This window comes from Somniosus microcephalus, chromosome 3 (assembly GCF_052327205.1).
Source record: "Somniosus microcephalus isolate GS21.2 chromosome 3, FLI_Smic_1.0, whole genome shotgun sequence".
Taxonomy (NCBI): domain Eukaryota; kingdom Metazoa; phylum Chordata; class Chondrichthyes; order Squaliformes; family Somniosidae; genus Somniosus; species Somniosus microcephalus.
Genome location: NC_140989.1, coordinates 285,071,417 through 285,092,687, shown reverse-complemented (window position 1 = coordinate 285,092,687; position 21,271 = coordinate 285,071,417). Strand labels below are relative to the sequence as shown.

At 46.0% G+C, this 21,271-nt stretch overlaps 1 protein-coding gene across 2 annotated transcripts in view; it reads right to left on the bottom strand.

Annotated features, from left to right (window-relative positions):
• pgm1 (phosphoglucomutase 1) overlaps positions 1–21,271 on the bottom strand; it is a 152,831-nt gene that overhangs the window by 19,732 nt on the left and 111,828 nt on the right. The gene's annotated exons all lie outside the window — the stretch shown is intronic.

Genomic DNA, 21,271 nt, shown 5'->3' with positions numbered 1-21,271 from the left:
AATACGCCTATGACCGGTCCGGAATCGCAAGCTTTCTTTTGAGGCGACGCGCGCGTCGGTACACTCTGTAACTTTCAAACATATAGAGAATGGACAGACAGACAGACATCGGGACAGACAGACATCGGGACAGACAGAAGAGCCGCTTTATATATATAGATAGAGAAGAGATTTGATGCTGTCAATTAATCAGCTGGAGCAATGGCCACTCAACTCCCACCTCAGGTTGACAGACGTGGTTCCCAAGCAGTGTGGTTCCCGTGGCCATCCAGTTAAATTTAAAAGGTAAGGTTAAAACCACTCTGACAACTAGCTACTAATAATTTAAATTGGGTTACCCACCTAGTCGGGTCGGGTCCACACTGACAGACACGCCTGGGGTAAAGGTGCATGGAAGCGGGATGACAGCGGGTTCCCGACCCACTGCCAAAAATAACAACTTTCCCCACTCGACCGCCTCTGATCGCGCCCGCTACCACCCCGGAAAATTCCAGCCAGTATCTTTACCCACTTTACTGGAGGAGATATCAGCTCAGGGGTTTTTATTAACTTTAGAAATTTTTTGAGTTAAATAACAATACTTTCAAGACCAGGGGAGATTAAACAAAAAAAAAAGAAAAATTAAAATTAAAAAAGGATCAACATATATTAAAAAGCAAAAAAACTCCAAAAGTTGAAAATCTGACATGAAAACAGAAAATGCTGGAAAAGCACAACAGCTCAGTCAGCATCTGTGGAGAAAACAGATAGGTCAATGCTTCGAGCTGTATCTTTAACTTCTTTAACATTTCTTTCCATAGCTGACTGAGATGATTTGTTATGTCACGATGGGCCAAATAACCTCCTTCTGTGCTGTATCATTCTATGATTCTATGATCTAATAATCATTCCACCAATACTTCCTCTGTTTGCCTATGTTTTTGTTCCAGTCTCCTGTCCTTTTTTCTGATTCTATTAAATCTTGTTCATCTTTCATTTTCAGGTCTGAAGAAGAACCCAAGTTGGAAATGGTGATTTGCCTAACCCGCAACAAGTGTTGTCGTGAGTCTTGAGGACTAAGCCGAGTAGAAGCATAAAAAGCCTATTCAGGTCGGATATTGGCTATGGTGGATGGGACAAAGGCAGCAAGTCATGGAGTTCAGTGTAGGAAAGATCTTATCCAGTTGAGGTGCTGCCTCAATAAGGTCATACTGAGTTCCATTGTGAAGGGATAGCCATATTCAGAAAAATATACCATCCTATGAACAGAATTTTGACTTTATTAAAAGATGACATACTGGGTCTGGAAGCCTTAACAATCAAAAGATGTAAACAGCATACAGGCTTTTAAGATAAGATGAGTTGTTGACACTGAAACAATAGCCCTATTGAAGCAGCAGGTTGGAGGTTCCAGGAAGATCCGCAGTTTGGAAAAAACACAATAGCTATACCCAGTTTAAGTGTTATAAATCAACACTTCGGAAAGAAACACAGAACATTAAAGAAACATGCTCCTTTGTAAAAATGACATTGAATGAAACATGGAGACACGAGTCTGTGGTACAACCAACTGAGGTAAATAAGAATTGCATAGATCACCCTAGTTGAGGCGTTTTTAATTTACACATTGTAAAAAGAATTGCACAGAATGCCTTCGTAAAAATAACATCAAATGAAACACGGGAGGCAACAGCCATCACATTGTTTTTGTGTTGAACTTGGAACACCTAGGAGACACGAAGTCTGTGTTGTAACCAGTTGAGGTGCTCTAAATACAAAAGATACAAACAGGAGACTTTTATAAAATGGACATCAAATAGAACCACTGCTGTCACATTGTTTTTATGATAAGCTTCGAACATCTAAAGGAGGAGGACATAATTCTTAATGCTACAGCTGAACTGATTGTAAGAATAGAAGAAGTCAACAGAAAAATGACTAGAGATAATTGATGCGCTATCAATTACTGCGAAAGACTGGAAGTTAAGTGAGTAACAAACAGGCTTTTATTCGCTAAAGAACGAAGGCATGCCTCTAGTGGTCGACCGGTCCTGAATGCCTGGGGGACTGCAGAGCAGCCGCCTTTATACCAGGGGCATATGGGTGGAGCCAGGGGCGGAGCCAGCTGGGGCATGCACAGACAGGTACAACAATGGGCAAGAGTGAACAACAGTGAAGTGAACAACAGTGAAGTGAACAACAGTGGTTTACCACATTCACCCCTTGCTTAAAATGAGTCCGACGGGGTGAAGTGTATTAAAAGTTCGTATAATTGAGTCTTTCTGGGGGTCTTGTATGCTGTCGTGATCGTCGTGGCGACGGCAGAGGTGGTGCAGCTTCCGACGCAGAGTCCCGCGTGGGCCGGCGCACTGGCGTGTCGTCCTCCTGGGTGTTGGGTTGGTTGGTGGTCAATGGCGGGTCACGGGGCCACGGCGTGCCGTCTACAGGGGTTAGGTATGGGTCCGTTGCCACCGGTACGTTGTGGGTAGCGGTGATGTTGGTTTCAGGGGCCCCCGAGGGTGCGAGGTCTCGTATGGAGACTGTGTCCTCCCGCCCGTCCGGGTACGCAATGTAAGCATACTGGGGGTTGGCGTGGAGGAGGTCGACCCTCTCGACCAGGGGGTCCGTTTTATGGGTCCTCACGTGTCTTCTCAGTAGGACCGGCCCTGGGGACGTCAGCCATGGCGGTAGCGATGTCCCCGATGTGGACTTCCTTGGGAAGACAAACATTTTCTCGTGAGGGGTGGAGTTAGTGGCAGTGCAGAGCAGTGACCGAATAGAGTGAAGCGCATCGGGGAGCACATCCTGCCAGCGGGAGGTCGGAAGGCCCCTAGACTTTAAGGCTAGCAGGGTGGCCTTCCAAACTGTCGCATTCTCTCTTTGCACCTGTCCGTTCCCCCGGGGGTTGTAACTGGTGGTCCTGCTTGTGGCAATACCCCTAGCTAGCAGGTACTGACGGAGTTCGTCGCTCATAAACGATGAGCCCCGGTCGCTATGGATATAGCTGGGGAAACCGAACAGGGTGAAGAGGTCGTTCAGACATTTAATGACCGTGGCACTGGTCATGTCCGGGCAGGGGATGGCGAATGGGAAGCGCGAGTACTCATCAATAATGTTGAGGAAGTACACATTGCGGTCGGAGGAGGGGAGAGGCCCTTTAAAATCAACGCTCAGGCGCTCGAAGGGGCGAGTGGCTTTTATCAGGTGAGCCCTGTCTGGTCTATAAAAGTGCGGTTTGCACTCAGCGCAGACTTGGCAGTTCCTGGTCATGGTCCTGACCTCAATGGAGTAAGGCAGGTTGCGGGCCTTGATAAAATGGAAGAACCTGGTGACCCCCGGGTGGCAGAGGTCATTGTGGAGGGCCCGCAGTCTATCAACCTGCGCGTTGGTGCAGGTGCCACGCGATAGAGCATCCGGGGGCGCATTGAGTTTCCCGGGCCGGTACAAGATATCGTAATTGTAGGTGGAAAGTTCAATTCTCCACCTCAAAATCTTGTCATTTTTGATTTTGCCCCTCTGCTTGTTATTAAACATAAAAGCAACTGAACGCTGGTCAGTGAGTAGGGTGAATCGTTTTCCGGCCAGGTAATGCCTCCAATGTCTCACAGCTTCCACAATGGCCTGGGCCTCCTTTTCGACAGAGGAGTGTCTGATTTCGGAGCCTTGGAGGGTTCGTGAAAAGAAGGCCACGGGCCTTCCCGCCTGGTTAAGGGTAGCGGCCAGGGCAAAGTCGGAGGCATCGCTCTCCACCTGGAAGGGGATGGACTCGTCCACCGCGTGCATGGTGGCTTTAGCGATGTCCTCTTTGATACGGTGGAAGGCTAAGCCGGCCTCTGCCGCCAGGGGAAAAGAGGTGGACTTGATAAGTGGACGGGGCTTTGTCCGCATAATTAGGGGACCCACTGGGCGTAGTAGGAGAAAAACCCCAGGCATCTCTTCAGGGCCTTGAGGCAGTGGGGGCAGGGGAAGGTCCATAAGAGGACGCATGTGGTCGGGGTCGGGGCCGATGACTCCGTGTTCCACAACACAGCTAAGGATAGCGAGGCGGTTCATGCGGAATATGCACTTCTCCTTGTTATACGTAAGGTTTAGGAGTTGGGCAGTGCGGAGGAATTTGTCGAGGTTGGCGTCATAGTCCTACAGGTCATGGCCGCAGATGGTCACATTGTCCAGGTAGGGAAAAGTGGCCTGCAACGCATTTTGGTCGACCATCCGGTCCATCTCCCTTTGGAAAACGGAGACCCCGTTGGTGACGCCGAAGGGGACCCGAAGGAAGTGGTAGAGGCGGCCGTTTGCCTCGAAGGCAGTATACTGGCGGTCCTCATAGCGGATAGGGAGTTGGTGATATGCTGACTTAAGGTCAATAGTGGAGAATACGCGGTATTGCGCGATCTGATTGACCATATCAGATATGCGGGGGAGGGGGTATGCGTCCAGTTGGGTATATCGATTTATTGTTTGGCTGTAGTCAATGACCAGGCGCTGCTTCTCGCCGGTCTTGACGACTACAACCTGGGCTCGCCAGGGGCTGGTGCTAGCTTCGATAATCGCCTCCTTCAGGAGCCGCTCCACCTCAGATTTAATAAGAACTCTGTCACCAGCGCTGTATCGCCTGCTTTTGGTGGCGATTGGCTTACAGTCTGGGGCGAGGTTGGCGAACAACTGGGGGGGGGGGGGTGACTTTAAGTGTGGAGAGTCTGCAAAAGGTGCGCGGCGGGCAATTTGAAAACTGCTGGTTGCAGACTGAGTGGGGGAAGGGGTCCACCGTACGCCATCGTGACACTCTTAAGGTGGCACTGAAAATCCAAACCCAGTAGAACGGCAGCGCAGAGATCGGGTAGGACAAGCAGTTTAAAGTTTCTGTACTCTGTGCCCCTCACCGAAAGGGTCACCATGCAGTAGCCGCCGACGTCCGCTGAATGGGACTTGGAGGCCACAGAGACCCGGTGGCGCGCTGGCAGGACCGGGAGAGAGTAACGCCGCACCGTGTCGGGGTGGATAAAGCTCTCTGTGCTCCCGCAGTCGAAAAGACAGGTCGTGGCGCGGCCGTTTACCTTTATGTCCATCATGGACCTGGCTAGTTGGTGAGGTCTAGACTGGTCCAGTGTAACGGAGGCCAGCGTAGGGTCAGGTGCATCACTGTAGTCATCAGGTGAGGCGGTGGGTGAGTCGGGGGCCCGTTGCAAAAATGGCGGCCGGAACAGATCACACATGGTCGAGGGCGTCCGAGATGGCGGCGCCCATGATCCACACGTGGCTGGAGGCGTCCAAGATGGCATCCAAGATGGCGGCCCACTCGCGGCACTGCTGGAGTTTGGGGTAGGTTTAGCCTTGCAGACGCTGGCGTAGTGCCCTTTCTTCCCACAACCAGAGCAGGTAGCGTTTTTTCGCCGGGCAGCGCGCTCTGGGGTGTTTGGCTTGGCCACAGGATTAACACTTCAGGCCCCGGGACATCGCTGCAGAAGTTGGGCCGTTGGCGGGATGTGGCGGGGGTGGTGCGGTGCCGGGTGGCGGTCCTACCGTGTCCCAGGGTGGCGGCGCTCGCGCCATCCACGATGCGGCCGTGCGGTCAGGTGAGTAGGCGTCCATATTCCGTTGGGCCACGTCTAGCGAAAGTGCGAGGGCCGTGGCCTTCTTCAGGTCGAGTTCGCCCTGCTCTAACAGTCTCTGCCGGGTGTAGTTGGACCGGAGGTCCGCGACGAAGGCGTCCCGGACAAGTTCCTCCGTGTACACCGCGGCCGACACCTCTTTACATTTGCAGGCCCGGCCGAGCACCTTCAGCGCCCGTAGGTATACCTCCATCGATTCCCCGGGTTGCTGTTTGCGGGACCCCAGGAGGTGTCTGGCGTAAACTTCATTTACCGGGCGTGCGTACTGTTCTTTAAGAAGGTCGAGGGCACCCTCATAGGTAGGCGCATCTTGGATGAGCGAATAAGCTTGGTGGTTCACCTTGGAGGTCAGAATTTTTAGTTTGTCGCCATCGTTTTGAACAGAATCGACGGAGGCTTCTAGGAAAAGTTCAAAGCATCGCAGCCAGTGTGCGAAGTTGGTAGATGCATCTGCCTCTTGAGGGTCTAGTTCCAGGCGTGCTGGTTTGAGGATTTGCTCCATCGGAAAAAAATTTAGCTAATAAAATTGATGCGCTATCAATTACTGCGAAAGACTGGAAGTTAAGTGAGTAACAAACAGGCTTTTATTAGCTAAAGAACGAAGGCATGCCTCTAGTGGTCGACCGGTCCTGAATGCCTGGGGGACTGCAGAGCAGCCGCCTTTATACCAGGGCATATGGGTGGAGCCAGGGGCGGAGCCAGCTGAGGCATGCACAGACAGGTACAACAATGGGCAAGAGTGAACAACAGTGAAGTGAACAACAGTGAAGTGAACAACAGTGGTTTACCACAATAATTAGCTTACATCAGCAGAAAACTTCAAAGGATATACCACTGCAGAAAGGGTATAAAAATTGGACTTACAAATAGGAAGGAGACTTGCTGAAAGGGGCAAAGTGATTCTCACGCTTCAGAGGCAGGCTCTGTAAGTTTTTAACTCTTTGAGTCTCGGGTATCAAAGGTATTTGATTTTGGTGGATATCCTGGAATAGACTAAGAAATGTAAAAATGTAACAAAGTTAAGATTTGAAAATAAGGATCTCTGATAATAAGAATTGTAAGCTATTTGTATTTGGAACTGTTAATGTTGCGACTGAATCACCAGCTGTGAGTTACATGTCGGTTCTTTAATAAATCTATATTTTATTAGAATTGTCTCACATAGTACTTCTGTATCAAACTCGCGAACTCAATCTCTGTACACTCTTTGGTGAGGAGTTGCAGAATTCTGGAGGAGTTTTCCGGACCCTCATCATATCCAGAAGGTTACAATCTAGTTAAACTTATTAAAAGTGCTATCTGGAGGACGGTAACATCTTCAGGTCGTTTCTTTCCTTTAGGGAGAGATAGTCTGAACCTTTAGACCCAATTAAGCGTCTTTAGGATTCGGCTACCTCTAACTTTAGTTGAAGGTGAACGTCTGGGGAATACGCCTGATCTGGGGTAGCCCGAAAGGGGCTAGGACTAGTAACAATCCTTTCAGTTGGCGCCCAACTTGTGTGGTAACAAGTTGATACAGAACCTACAATTATATTTATATCTATATCCATCTTGTAGATTGTTAAGTATAGAAAGAGTGTTTTACTGACAGTGGTACTTAGACCCAGATTTAAGTCTCTAGAGACGACAAGTCCCTGATTAGGTCTTGTAGAACTTAAATCAGAACTCCCTCAATATACCATTGAGGTCTAGAAATTTCTTATAAAGTTCATATTAAACCCTAACCGAGGTTAGGTCCTGACAAAATGGCAAACCCTGTCGGAATTGGCCAAGTCTTTTTATTAGGAAATTCAAACGATTGCTTTATTAGGGGAAATAATCCAATCCCTGTACCTCTACAAAACCAAGTGATCATTTTTGAAATAGAAGGCTTTGATGCCGACAGAGCCATTAGAACTCATGGCACAATTAATGTTGATCCCCAGAACCAGGGGATACAGAATATCCAGTGGGATAATCAAACAAATACTCCAAATCCACTAAATTACTTAATGATAAGGTGCACACCTGCACAACTGGGAGGCCTAATGAACGGTGCCCAACAAGGTGGTGGCAACCATGGCCAAATAGCAGGACCCGGAGCAGCCTATGCTCCTGGGAGCCATGGATTCCGGTTAAGGTGGCAAGCTCATGATGAAATAAATGACCAGAATCTTCGACAAAACTATAGACAGCTTAGAATCCATTATAATCAATGCCGACAAGCACTAGCTCAATCTTATTTAAATTCTGGAGGAGCAATGATTACTGTTCCAGTAAGCCAACCCCAGCAACCACACATTGCGCCCCTCGGTCAAGTAAACCTGAGCTCTATCTACACAATGTGTGGTAGACCGGGAAACACCAGCCAGGAAAAAACCTGCTGGATTCTAACTAACCTTGATAAATTGGAAACCTGTTGTCAAGATTGGAATGCCCAACACCTGAGGCAACTACTGCAAATGATACTAAGTTCAGACTTAATTCCCCCATTAAACCAGTATAACAACTGGGTTCAAATATACGCCTATGTTCTCACGGCAACTCAGGGCGGGCATGTAATGGGTTCCATCAAGGAAATACTCACTAATACAGCCACAACTAAAGGGCTGGTAGCTACCGACAGATTAGGCAAAGTACTTACACAGGATAACTGGGTCATTGTCTATGGTTGTCTGGCCAATCATTACCAAAATACAGCCCTCAAACTTGCCTGTGAGGGTGCTCTAAACGATTATCGAGATAACCAACAAAGATAATGTCAATCGCATTATCCAATTAAATCATGACCTTTTAATTCTACCACAAACTAAACCTATAAGATGATCAGAAACTAGGGATAAAAAAACCAGAGAAGGTACCTTTGGTACTCAGAAATCGAGATAACCAACAAAGATAATGTCAATCGCATTATCCAATTAAATCATGACCTTTTAATTCTACCCCAAACTAAACCTATAAGATGATCAGAAACTAGGGATAAAAAAACCAGAGAAGGTACCTTTGGTACTCAGAAACAAGGACTGTATAGACCCAAGTCTCAAGTCTACCCCATCCAGACACAAACCCGTGGCTCGGGACCCCCAAGAGGGTATTCCAGAAGGTTTACACCCCCAGCTCACCCACAATACGAGAAAGAATTCTCCCCGGAAAGATGGGATAGACGAGGGGCTAGACATAAGAACATAAGAAATAGGAGCAGGAGTAGGCCAATCAGCCCCTCGAGCCTGCTCCACCATTCAAGATCATGGCTGATCTGATCCTAACCTCAAATCTACTATCACTCTCCATCCCACCCGAACCCATGTGATCTCCCAGGAGAAGCGAAAAACCAGATTAAAAAACCCAATGGCCAATTTGGGAGAAAAAATCTGGGAAATTCTTCTCCGGCCCATCTAGGCGATCGAAACTCGTCCAGGAGATCACTCTGTCCCTATATTTTCTACAGTACTTACCTTCTGTAAAGGCGATCTCCACCCCAGCCAGGAACAGGAATAAAACCATCTCCTGAAATCTAACAGAATTAGAACACAAGAAGTAGGAGCAGAACCAGGCTACACGGCCCCTGGGCCCGCTCCACTACCCACAGGGCCACGACCATTCCGAACCTAGACTCATGTCCAATTTCCTGCCCGCTCCCCGTAACCCTTAATTCCCTTTACTTCTAGGAAACTATCTATTTCTGTTTTAAATTTATTTAATGATGCAACTTCCACAGCTTTCTGGGGGCAGCAAATTCCACAAACCTACCACCCTCTGAGTGAAGAAGTTTCTCCTCATCTCAGTTTTGAAGGAGCAGCCTCTTATTCTAAGATTATGCCCCCTAGTTCTAGTTTCACTCATCATTGGGAACATCCTCACCGCATCCACCTGATCAGGCCCCTTCACAATCTTATATGTTTCAATAAGATCGCCTCTCATTCTTCTGAACTCCAATGAGTAGAGTCCCAATCTACTCAACCTCTCCTCATATGTCCACCCCCTCATCCCCGGAATTAACCGAGTGAACCTTCTTTGTACTGACTCGAGCGCAAGTATGTCTTTTCTTAAGTATGGACACCAAAACTGTACGCAGTATTCCAGGTGCGGTCTCACCAATACCTTGTACAACTGCAGCAATACCTCCCTGTTTTTATATTCTATCCCCCTAGCAATAAAAGCCAACATTCCATTGGCCTTCTTGATCACTTGCTGCACCTGCATACTAACTTTTTGAGTTTTGTGCACCAGGACCCCCAGATCCCTTTGTACTACAGTACTTTCCAGTTTCTTGCCATTAAGATAATAACTTGCTCTATGATTTTTCCTGCCAAAGTGCATAACCTCACACTTTCCAGTATTGTATTCCATCTGCCAAATCTCTGCCCACTTACTTAGCCTGTCTATGTCCCTTTGCAGGTTTTTTATGTCCTCCTCACACTACTTTCCCTCCCATCTTTGTATCATCTGCAAACTTTGATATGTTACCTCGAAAGGAAAGCGAAGGACAGTAGACTCCTTATGGGGACAGCTTTTACACTGGCCAAAACTATCAGAGAGCCATGGGAGGGTACCGGGAAAACCAAAATTGGGATCAAAAAGATTCCCGGCAGAACCAACGCCCACCCCAACAGGAGGATCGTCAAGATAATAAACGGTCCGACAAACCCCCTCAGAGATTTGGAAAACATGATACCCCCAAGAGGGAGGAGCAAACATCAGTTAAAATAATTAAAGACAAAGCAGCAAATGAAACTCAGGATCCTGAAGATGAACAATCCGAGGATTGAAGGCCTGGCACCCAGCCAGGGCCTCTTGAATTCCCCTATGCCCTGGCAACCTTGCCCACAAACACACAAATGAAGGCCCTGTTTGATACGGGAGCTGATTACACTGTAATAGATCCTGTAATTATAAAACCTAAGTGGACAGATTTGGGGAGCCCAATTTGTAAAAGACCATTAGGGAGATTCACACAAGACAAAACCAAAATAATTAATTTTTACAAAATACCTATTACCATATGTGGAATCACGGTGACCCTAGATGTAGGACTAATACCACAATTGGCCTGTTCCCTCATTAAAGGACAACCAGACATGAAACATTACCTTAAAATCTCAACCAGACCTGCAGAAGCATCCACAGACCAGGATGACAGAGAAAAACATGTTCGGACACAGCTTGATCGAACTTGCCTAGAGGGGGGAGGCAAAGACCTCCTCGAGCAACTCATTAATAGATACTACCCTTATCTACAACACCATCCAAATCAATGTGGAAAGATAGACATCAAACACCACCCACATGATGCTGACCGGCACAAACCTAAAAAAGTGGCCTATTCAAGACCACAAAGGAAAAATAGATCTCCTAACAACGCTCAAAGAACTAACAGAACAAGGTGTCTTAATCAAAATGGCATCTAGAACTAATTCACCATTGTTTGGTGTTGCTAAACCAGATGGGAGGTGGAGATTAGTGGTCGATTATACAGCCTTAAATAAGGTAACAGCCCTACATACTGCACAACAGCAAAATTCCACAGCCCTTCTCGCTGGAATCACGAGGGAAAAATATAAATCTTGTATTGATCTAGCAAACGGCTTCTGGTCACATCCAATCGAAAAAGCTGATTGGCCAAAAACTGCAATGACTGGACCTGATGGTTATCAATATTGCTGGACCAGATTGCCTCAGGAATTTCAAAACAGTCCCGTTCTCTTTTCAGCCCACATCATTGACCTTTTAAAAGGCCTACCTAACGTCAATTCTTATGTGGATGATATATATCTGTCACATGACGATCTCCAAAAGCACTTGAAAGCCATGGATAGTGTTTTATCCAGACTTACAACTGCTGGGTACTTAATCAACATAAAAAAGAGTCAACTAGTTAGGGAAGAGGTAGATTTTCTGGGCCTGCGAATAACTGGAAACTGTAGAGGATTAACTCAATCCTATAAAAGAAAAATTAGCCACCATTCAATATCCTAAAACTCTGAAAAATCTGCAAGCAAGTTTAGGACTCCTGAATTGTGCTTGATCCTTTACGCCAACCTTTGCCGAGCTCTCAGCACCCCTGTATGCTAGAGTGGACGAAGCAGCAAAAGGACCATTCATATTTTCACCAGACGATTACTCAAAATTGCAACAATTATGCCGAGAGGTACAAAAAGCCATAGACCTGGAACAGAGGGACTTACAAGTTCCCCTCAATATTCATCTCAGGTCATCACCTGAAGTGGCAGTTGCAGTTTTCTACAATGAAAAGAGCATAGTGCCCATTCAGTTCCATTCTTATAACTTTTCCAATGTTGAAAGGAGGTACATTAAAAAAGAAAGGGTAATGACTATGGTAATCCAATGTCTCATCAAGGCACGAACCCTTCAAGGGAAATACCCCATTACCATCTATACTGAGATTCCCAATTTAAGATCAGTATTGAGGATGGGCTCTGATGATAAAAGAGCCACCCAGATCCGATATGATAAATGGGTATCATTCTTGAATGATCATACACTCATTTTTAAATTCCTCTCCCCGGAAATGGACTTAGAGCATCTCCCCATCATGGAGGATGATGATACGGAGGAGGGAATCAGACAAATACCTATGAGCCCACTCACAGAATACCATCAAGTCATTTACTGTGATGGATCTTCGATGACGATTAAAAAAGGGACATCTCAACAATCCTCAGCTGGGATGGGGATAGTAGTAGGGACTGTGAGATTCCTATTCTTTTTATCCAAAGGAATTACTGTCCATACCCCTTGGCCATAAGACTGAAACTGCAGCATTACGGTATGCTTTAGAAAAGGCAGACCTTATTAAACCCACACTAATCTGCACGGATAGTGACTATTATAAGAGGATATAACCAAGATCTAGTTTTCTGGGAGCAAACAAATTTTTACCAATCACAAGGGTAAACCCATAAAACATAAGTCATTGTGGGAAGACATTCTCTGTTCGAGAATGGAGAAACAGAATTGTCAGGTGATTCATGTAAACGGGCATACCACTGGGACAGTACACTCAAAAGGAAACAGCCTTGTAGACGAACAAGCAAAACGTTCGGTCTGCATGACACCCCCTCGAGAGGGGCCTGCCAATATTAGTGTAATCACTAGGGCAGAACGGGCAGCTAATCAGGATGAGGAACTGATTCGGCTATTAGACCTAACAAAAGAGAATCTACCAGGATATCCACCAAAGTACTTTTACTCGGAAACCCCTACGGGTATTGTGCTGGTTAAGTTGCCCAAGTGAAACCGAGAAGTACCCCCGAGACACAAATGAGAACAGCATGTAAAAGAAGCTCACGAGGGCATAGGTCAAGCACATTGTGGTGCCAGAACAACATTCTGCAAATTGGCTCCTGTGAAAGCTGATGAGCCAATGGGAAAATTCTTTATTGACTTTATTGGACCATTTCCCCTGTCTTTGGGATACAGACATGTTCTCGTTTGTGTAGATGGATGCACTTCCTTCTGCTGGCTGGTCCCCACAAAAAACTGTTTTGAAAAACGTACTTGCCATGGCTATTTCTGACATAATTACTGTAGCTGGTGCACCCAAAATCTTACACTCCAATCAAGGAGGAGCCTTTGTATCCAAGGTCTTCAAAAACTACTGCGAACAAAGGGGGATTGGGTTAGAGCACAGCACACCACGTCATCTGCAATCAGCGGGGCTGGTGGAATGTAAAAACCAGGAAGTAAAAAAGCTATTGGTCAAACTGTTGAGAATCAGGGGGAATAAGTGGACCACCATCATTTCGGAGGTACAGCTATCACTTAATAATGTGCTCGCATCTGCATCTGATGTATGGGGTTGAGATGAATACACCACTTACCCATAGTTCTTTTATTGCCTCCGAGTCCTTGACCCGACAGCGACAGTTAGATTTAAAAAAAGTAACAGAGGAGATTCATCAAATTGATCAGAGGATAAGGGAGGCAATTAGGCAGACAAAATTGACAAAGCATGGCAACTCCTAGTAGGAGAATGGGTACAGGAAAAAAGTTCGAGCAAAAACCTGGTTTAAGACCGAAGTGGATAAAACCTGTTCAAATACATTCTGTTATTAACGAAAGAACAGTTAAAATACATATTAACCAGCCGAATGGCAAGCATATTCTTAAAACTGTCTCCATAGACAATCTCAAAAGCTGTTCTGCGGGATACCGAACTGGAAGAACAATACAAGGTGCAGTCGTATGCTGTCTTTCAAGACCCAGCTTGGAGCACAACACAGGAAATGGATGCGATCGAATTACTGACGACGGTCAGTCAGAAGGTGTCGCTGACTCTTCCACACGATGCTTGGCAACGCATCAGGAATTGGATTCACAAAAAGCAACAACCGAAACAAGGAAAGATCAACGAGTTACATCAACGAAGGAGGAAGACACAGCGGATGAAGAAGGAATCAACTGAGCGCCTGGTAAGGCCTTTACGAAAACAAGAATCAGTTCACACGCCGGATCGAAGGAACAGCGTGTCAAATTTCAGCTAGTTTCAAATGACGTCTCCTTGACTCGTATGAATAACTCACCTCTACGAAACGTACATCTGCCGATTGGACATTCTAAGTACATATTGTTTCGCTACTTGCATGACTATGTACCTGTCATCCTTTTAAATCGTGTTCAATTGAAAATAAGGCAAAACATTGTCCTAGGATGACTTAAAAGGAATTTTCATGTAGCACATGATTGTGAATCTCGTGAAATTAACGCGCTATTGTAACCTTATTAGGAACATTGACCAAACTTTGTCTAGATGCTCCAGCTCATTTTTTGGTCAAGAGGGGTGTGTGAAGGAATAGCTATATTCAGAAAAATACACCATCCTATGAACAGAATTTTAACTTTATTAAAAGATGACATACTGGGTCTGGAAGCCTGGAAGCCGTAACAATCAAAAGATGTAAACAGCATACAGGCTTTTGAGATGAGTTGTTGACACTGAAACAATAGCCCTATTGAAGCAGCAGGTTGGAGGTTCCAGGAAGTCTGCAGTTTGGGAAGAACACAATAGCTATACCCAGTTTAAGTGTTATAAACCAACACTTCAGAAAGAAACACAGAACATTAAAGAAACATGCGCCTTTGTAAAAATGACATCAAATGAAACATGGAGACACGAGTCTGTGGTACAACCAACTGAGGTAAATAAGAATTGCATAGATCACCCTAGTTGAGGTATTTTTAATTTACACGTTGTAAAAAGAATTGCATAGAATGCCTTCGTAAAAATAACATCAAATGAAACACGGGAGGCAACAGTCATCACATTGTTTTTGTGTTGAACTTGGAACACCTTGCAGACACGAAGTCTGTGTTGTAACCAGTTGAGGTGTTCTAAATGCAAAAGATACAAACAGGAGACTTTGATAAAATGGACATCAAATAGAACCAATGCTGTCACATTGTTTTTATGATAAGCTTCGAACATCTAAAGGAGGAGACATAATTCTTAATGCTACAGCTGAACTGATTGTAAGAATAGAAGAAGTCAACAGAAAAATGACTAGAAATAATTAGCTTACATCAGCAGAAAACTTCAAAGGATATACCACTGCAGAAAGGGTATAAAAATTGGACTTTCAAATAAGGAGGAGATTTGCTGAAAGGGGCAAAGCGATTCTCACGCTTCAGGAGGCAGGCTCTGTAAGTTTTTAACTCTTTGAGTCTCGGGTATCAAAGGTATTTGATTTTGGTGGATATCCTGGAATAGACTAAGAAATGTAAAAATGTAACAAAGTTAAGATTTGAAAATAAGGATCTCTGATAATAAGAATTGTAAGCTATTTGTATTTGGAACTGTTAATGTTGCGACTGAATCACCAGCTGCAAGTTACATGTCGGTTCTTTAATAAATCTATATTTTATTAGAATTGTCTCACGTAGTACTTCTATCAAACTCGCGAACTCAATCTCTGTACACTCTTTGGTGAGGAGTTGCAGAATTCTGGAGGAGTTTTCCGGACCCTCATCATATCCAGAAGGTTACAGTCTAGCTAAACTTATTAAAAGTGCTATCTGGAGGACAGTAACATCTTCAGGTCGTTTCTTTCCTTTAGGGAGAGATAGTCTGAACCTTTAGACCCAATTAAGCATCTTTAGGATTCAGCTACCTCTAACTTTAGTTGAAGGTGAACGTCTGGGGAATACGCCTGATCTGGGGTAGCCCGAAAGGGGCTAGGACTAGTAACAATCCTTTCACCATGGCAAGAGGTATGGAATATAAAAGTCACGATGTAATGGTGAATCTATATAAAACCTCAATAAGACCAGTTGGAGTAGTGTGTGCACTTTTGGGCTCTCACTATAGAAATGATGTTGAGGAAATATTGAAGGTACAGCACTGATTCACTAGGATGCTAGAAATAAAAACAGAAAAAGATGGAAACACTCAGCAGGTCAGACAGCATCTGCAGAAAAACAAGAGTTAAGGCCTTGTGACCTATCCTCAGAACTAGGAGATATTACAGATGAGCAGCATTTAAAAAGGAACACAACAAAAAAAAGGAAGCAGGTAAAAGAAATAAAACACACACACACACAAACACACCGGAAAATAAACAGAATGACCAATGAAATGCTTGGGTGGAGAACAGGAGATGATAAAATGGCAGTCATGATATTAGCAGGAGACAAAAGGAGTTATAATGAAATAAAATCAAAAAAATAAAAAGATATTTATGTGACAGAGCATGTGTGAATAGCTAAAGGGGATAGGTAGAAAGGGAAGCATAAAAAAATGGTGACGCAGAGCAGGCTCCAGTGGCCCGGATGTCTGGTGGAGCAAAAGAAGATCTGCATGAAGGGTGCAGCAGAGCACCCCATCAGTAATGTTCCGATAGGGAATGTCCATCCTAAGTAACAAGCAGCTCCCTCCCGCCACCATCTCTGGAAACACCGGCACACCCATTGTTTGATCACTAAGTTGCTGCCTATTATGAGGAAAGGCTTGAAAATTGAACTGTTTTCATTAGACTAGAGATTACAGAGTCATTTGATAGAGGTGTTTAAAATTATGAATGGATGAACTCCCAAATTCAGATAATCATGCAAGTAAAATTAAGGAAATGTATTTAATCATGATACATTGCTCAATTCACAATGATGTTATAATGTTAAGTTTTTTAAATTGGTCCCAAAAGGTTTGCCCATTAAAAATCAGTAGTAAAACTGAATCTTCCATTAAAAATATACCAATAAATTGTTCTGTGAATCAAATTAGCATAGAATTCAGACAGGGTTCAAGCAAATCACAGTGATTTATAGTGGGTATGGTTCCATGAGTCCGCACACATCCATTTTCCAGCAGGGATCACTAGATACGGATCAGGGGTAGAAACCCAAGCTGATTTGTCCCTTCTCTAGCGCAAGGGCACTGAAGCAAATTATAGAGCTCCAAACTGCTACCCCAGCCAAGGTGAGCACAGGCCAGGAATCAATTCTACAACCTTCCAGTCTGTATGACTTAGTATCGCACCAGCAGGTGCCTTTACCTACTGAGCTATAAGAACAATTAACTCGTTTACACAATTCCTCAATCATATACATCTTAGTATCATATACATATTACATCCATGGCGCACAAGATGGCGGCGCGCACGGACGCAGTGGCTTTGTCTCTCCCGAGACTGAGCGTTTTCACCCTCCTTCTGAGTCTCTTCTGGACTCTGCTGATTCGGGAATTAAAGGCTGACCTACCGTACAGCCGGCAGACGCTCCTAGACATCGGGGCCGACTGCGTACGGCTCACACTCGGCGGCATCGATCTGCCTCCCGACATCGCCCGACCCCCGGGACCAGCGTGGCGTCCTTCCCCAGCCGGAAGTCGACGCAGACCGCGCAGAGAACGCAAGCAGAAGCGGGGTAAGAGGGCCGGTATCCAAAACAGGCTGAAGAGGGCCCCACACAAACCCTCCCTCCCAAGTATTTTCCTGGCCAATGTCAGGTCACTGGAAAACAAAATGGATGAGATCAAACTGGATCTCTCCACACAGAAAAGGACAAAGGAATGCTGCGCCATGATCTTCACAGAGGCCTGGCTGAACAACGGCATCCCTGACACCACCATCCAACTAGAAAGACGCACGGTCTTCCGCGCCGACAGAACTGCAGACTCCGGTAAGAGCAAGGGAGGCGGTTTGTGCATTTACACTAACAATGCCTGGTGCACTAACACTGACATAATCGATAGATCCTGCTCGGCTGATTTGGAATTCCTCATGGTAAGGTGCAGACCCTTCTACCTGCCTCGGGAATTCACGGCTGTTATCATCACTGCGGTCTACATCCCACCACACGCTAATGCCAAACTAGCACTGAAGGACCTCTACAGGGCCATCAGCGAACAACAAACTGCGCACCCAGACGGAGCTTTTATCGTAGCGGGGGACTTCAATCACATAAACCTAAAAACTGTACTACCGAAATTCCACCAGAATGTCTCCTGCCCCACAAGAGGGGAGAACACACTGGATCAAGTCTACACGAGCATTGTAGACGCCTATAAGGCCATTCCCTGCCCCCACCTTGGGAAGTCTGACCACCTCTCCCTGTTTCTAGCCCCGGCATACAAACCGCTCATCAAAAGAGGGAGAACATCAGTGAGAGCAGTGAAAGTATGGCCAGAGGGGGCAGTATCGGAGCTACAGGATTGCTTCGAATGCACTGATTGGGGCATGTTTGCCCATAATGACATCGAGGAATACGCATCCACAGTGTTATTCTACATCAACAGCTGCGTCGAGGTAGTCACGACCCATAAAAATATCAGGACATACCCCAACCAGAAACCCTGGATGAACGGAGAGGTCCGCTCACTGTTGAAAGCACGCGACGCAGCATTTAAATCTGGCGATGCGGCGGCTTACAGTGCAGCTAGGACCAACCTAAAAAAGGGTATCAGGACTGCCAAAAGGAAACAGACACTGCGGATAGAGGATCACTTCCGCAACAACTCGGACCCCCGGCGCATGTGGCAAGGCATCCAGTCCATCACTGACTACAAGGGCAAAAACACCAGCCCCCCGGTTAGCGATGCCTCCCTCCCGGAGGAGCTTAACAACTTCTACGCTTGCTTCGACAGGGACAACAGGGAGCCGGCTACCAAAGCCTTGCCACCCCCGGAAGACCAGGTGCTCACTCTGTCGACCTCCGACGTAAGGGGTGTTCTACACGGAGTGAACACACGAAAGGCTGCTGGACCGGATAGCATCCCTGGGCAGGTACTCAAGGAATGTGCCGATCAGCTGGCTGATGTCTTCACCGCCATCTTCAATCTGTCATTGGCCCAGGCAGTAGTCCCTACATGCTTCAAGACCGCTACCATTATTCCTGTGCCAAAGCAAACGGCTGTGACGTGCCTGGACGACTATCGACCTGTCGCACTCACACCCATCATAATGAAGTGTTTCGAGAGACTGGTCTTAGCCCACATCAAAGCCAGTGTTCCTGCCTCTCTTGACCAACACCAGTTTGCCTATCGTGCAAACAGATCAACGGAGGATGCAATCACAACTGCTCTACACTCGGCACTGAATCACCTAGATGGTAAGGAGACCTACATCAGAAGGCTGTTCATAGACTACAGCTCAGCATTCAACACTATCGTCCCCAACAAGCTGGCCACCAAACTCCAAACTCTTGGCCTGAACACTTCCCTCTGCAACTGGACCCCGGACTTCCTAACAAACAGACCCCAGTCTGTCAAATTAGGTAACCACACCTCCCCCCCCCGACCCTGAACACGGGGGCCCCACAAGGATGTGTGCTGAGCCCCCTCCTCTACTCCCTCTTCACCCACGACTGTGTGGCTGTTAATGGTTCCAACACCATCATCAAGTTTGCGGATGACACCACAGTAGTAGGCCAGATCACCAACAACGATGAGTCAGCCTACAGGGAGGAGGTCCAGCATCTCGGGAAGTGGTGCGCCGATAACAACCTGGCCCTTAACATCAAGAAAACCAAAGAAATCATTGTGGACTTCAGGAAGTCCAAAGGCGGAAGTCACACCCCCATCCACATCAATGGGGCTGTGGTGGAAAGGGTGGACAGCTTTAAGTTCCTCGGAGTCCACATCACGGAAGACCTCTCCTGGTCCCTCAATACCTCCTCTCTGATGAAGGCGGCCCAGCAGCGCCTATATTTCCTAAGGAGGCTAAAGGGATGTAATCTGTCACCCCTTATCCTCTCTAACTTTTACCGCTGCACTATAGAGAGCATCCTGACAAACTGTATCACAGTATGGTATGGCAGCTGTAGCTACTATGACCGGAAAGCCCTGCAGCGGGTAGTCAAAACTGCCCAACGCATTACCGGCACCCAGCTACCGACCATAGAGCACATATACCAGAAACGCTGTCTACGGAGGTCACGGTCCATCATCAAAGACCCTACCCACCCCAGCCACAGTCTGTTCGCCCTCCTGCCATCTGGGAGACGCTACAGATGCATTCGCACCCGTACGACCAGATTTAGGAACAGCTTCTTTCCTAGGGCTGTCATCCTACTGAACTCCACAAATAAACTCTAAAGCCTGCACATCTGCCAATGCACTTTATTATGGTTATGTTTATGTTAATATACTACAAGCCAAATGTATGTTGAATGTTTAAATGTCTTAATCCAAATGTACTCTCTCGGGAGCCGCAAGCCTACATTTCGTTGTACTGCGCTTGTGCACTAACAATGACAATAAAAGTTGATTTGATTTGATATTAAGGATAGACTGAGTTTTCAATGCTTCTGATCTTTCCTAAAAAATAACTAAATCTTCAGCATTGCTGTTCCAGTTCCATATAATTACTTTTAATTCTTATCTGTGATTGTACACTGAATTCCCACACAAAATACCACTGTCAACCACAAGTCAATTGCTCTCAATAGAGGAAAATGGGCATTCTGCGTACCCATCACCTCCAGCGCCATCTGATAGAAAAGGAGCCTCTGTTCGCCCATCTCAGAAAACACTGCCAGTGACTGCTGGGAAATTGGCAGCCTGGGATATCCCAGGTCAAAGAGGGAGCATGCTTACAGTGGAGAACAATACAGACTGCTAGAGGAAAAGAAATAGGGCAGTACCTTGCTGTATTACTTGGGATTGAAAGTAGTACATCACAAAATCAAAGCAAAGTCAACTGTGTATGATCAGATGAGATACTCTCTGATCAAATTCAAGTGTTCACCTCTGTTAATGAAAATAATTTACAAGTACAGGAATATTTCTGATCTACTATACCATGGTGAGACTCTTATTATGAATGTACACTTATAAAGTTAGAGGAACACAAAATGACTTATCTTACTGCCACATGATTCTTTTCGCTCCTATCTGAAGATGATGACTCATGTAGGGGTACAGTTCCAAAAGTGCCAGGCACCCTCCCTGACCTTGCCAAAATGACCATCCTTCATGTATCAGCATAGGCAGTGAGTGTCAACAGACTATTCAACTGTAGGGTGAATCACAACCAAGCCTGATCCTGTCCCTCCCCAGACATCCACATATGTATACTTCCCAGCTGAAGTCACTGGACAGTAATTAGAAATGGGAGCCCTAGCTCATCTTTCCCTCACTCACCGAGAGGTGCTGAAATCAAATGCAGCTCCATTATAGCCCACTTCTGTTACAGCCACCCTGGCTAAAATCAGCCAAACCCGAACAGACCAAGGATCAGAACTGAGACCTTAGG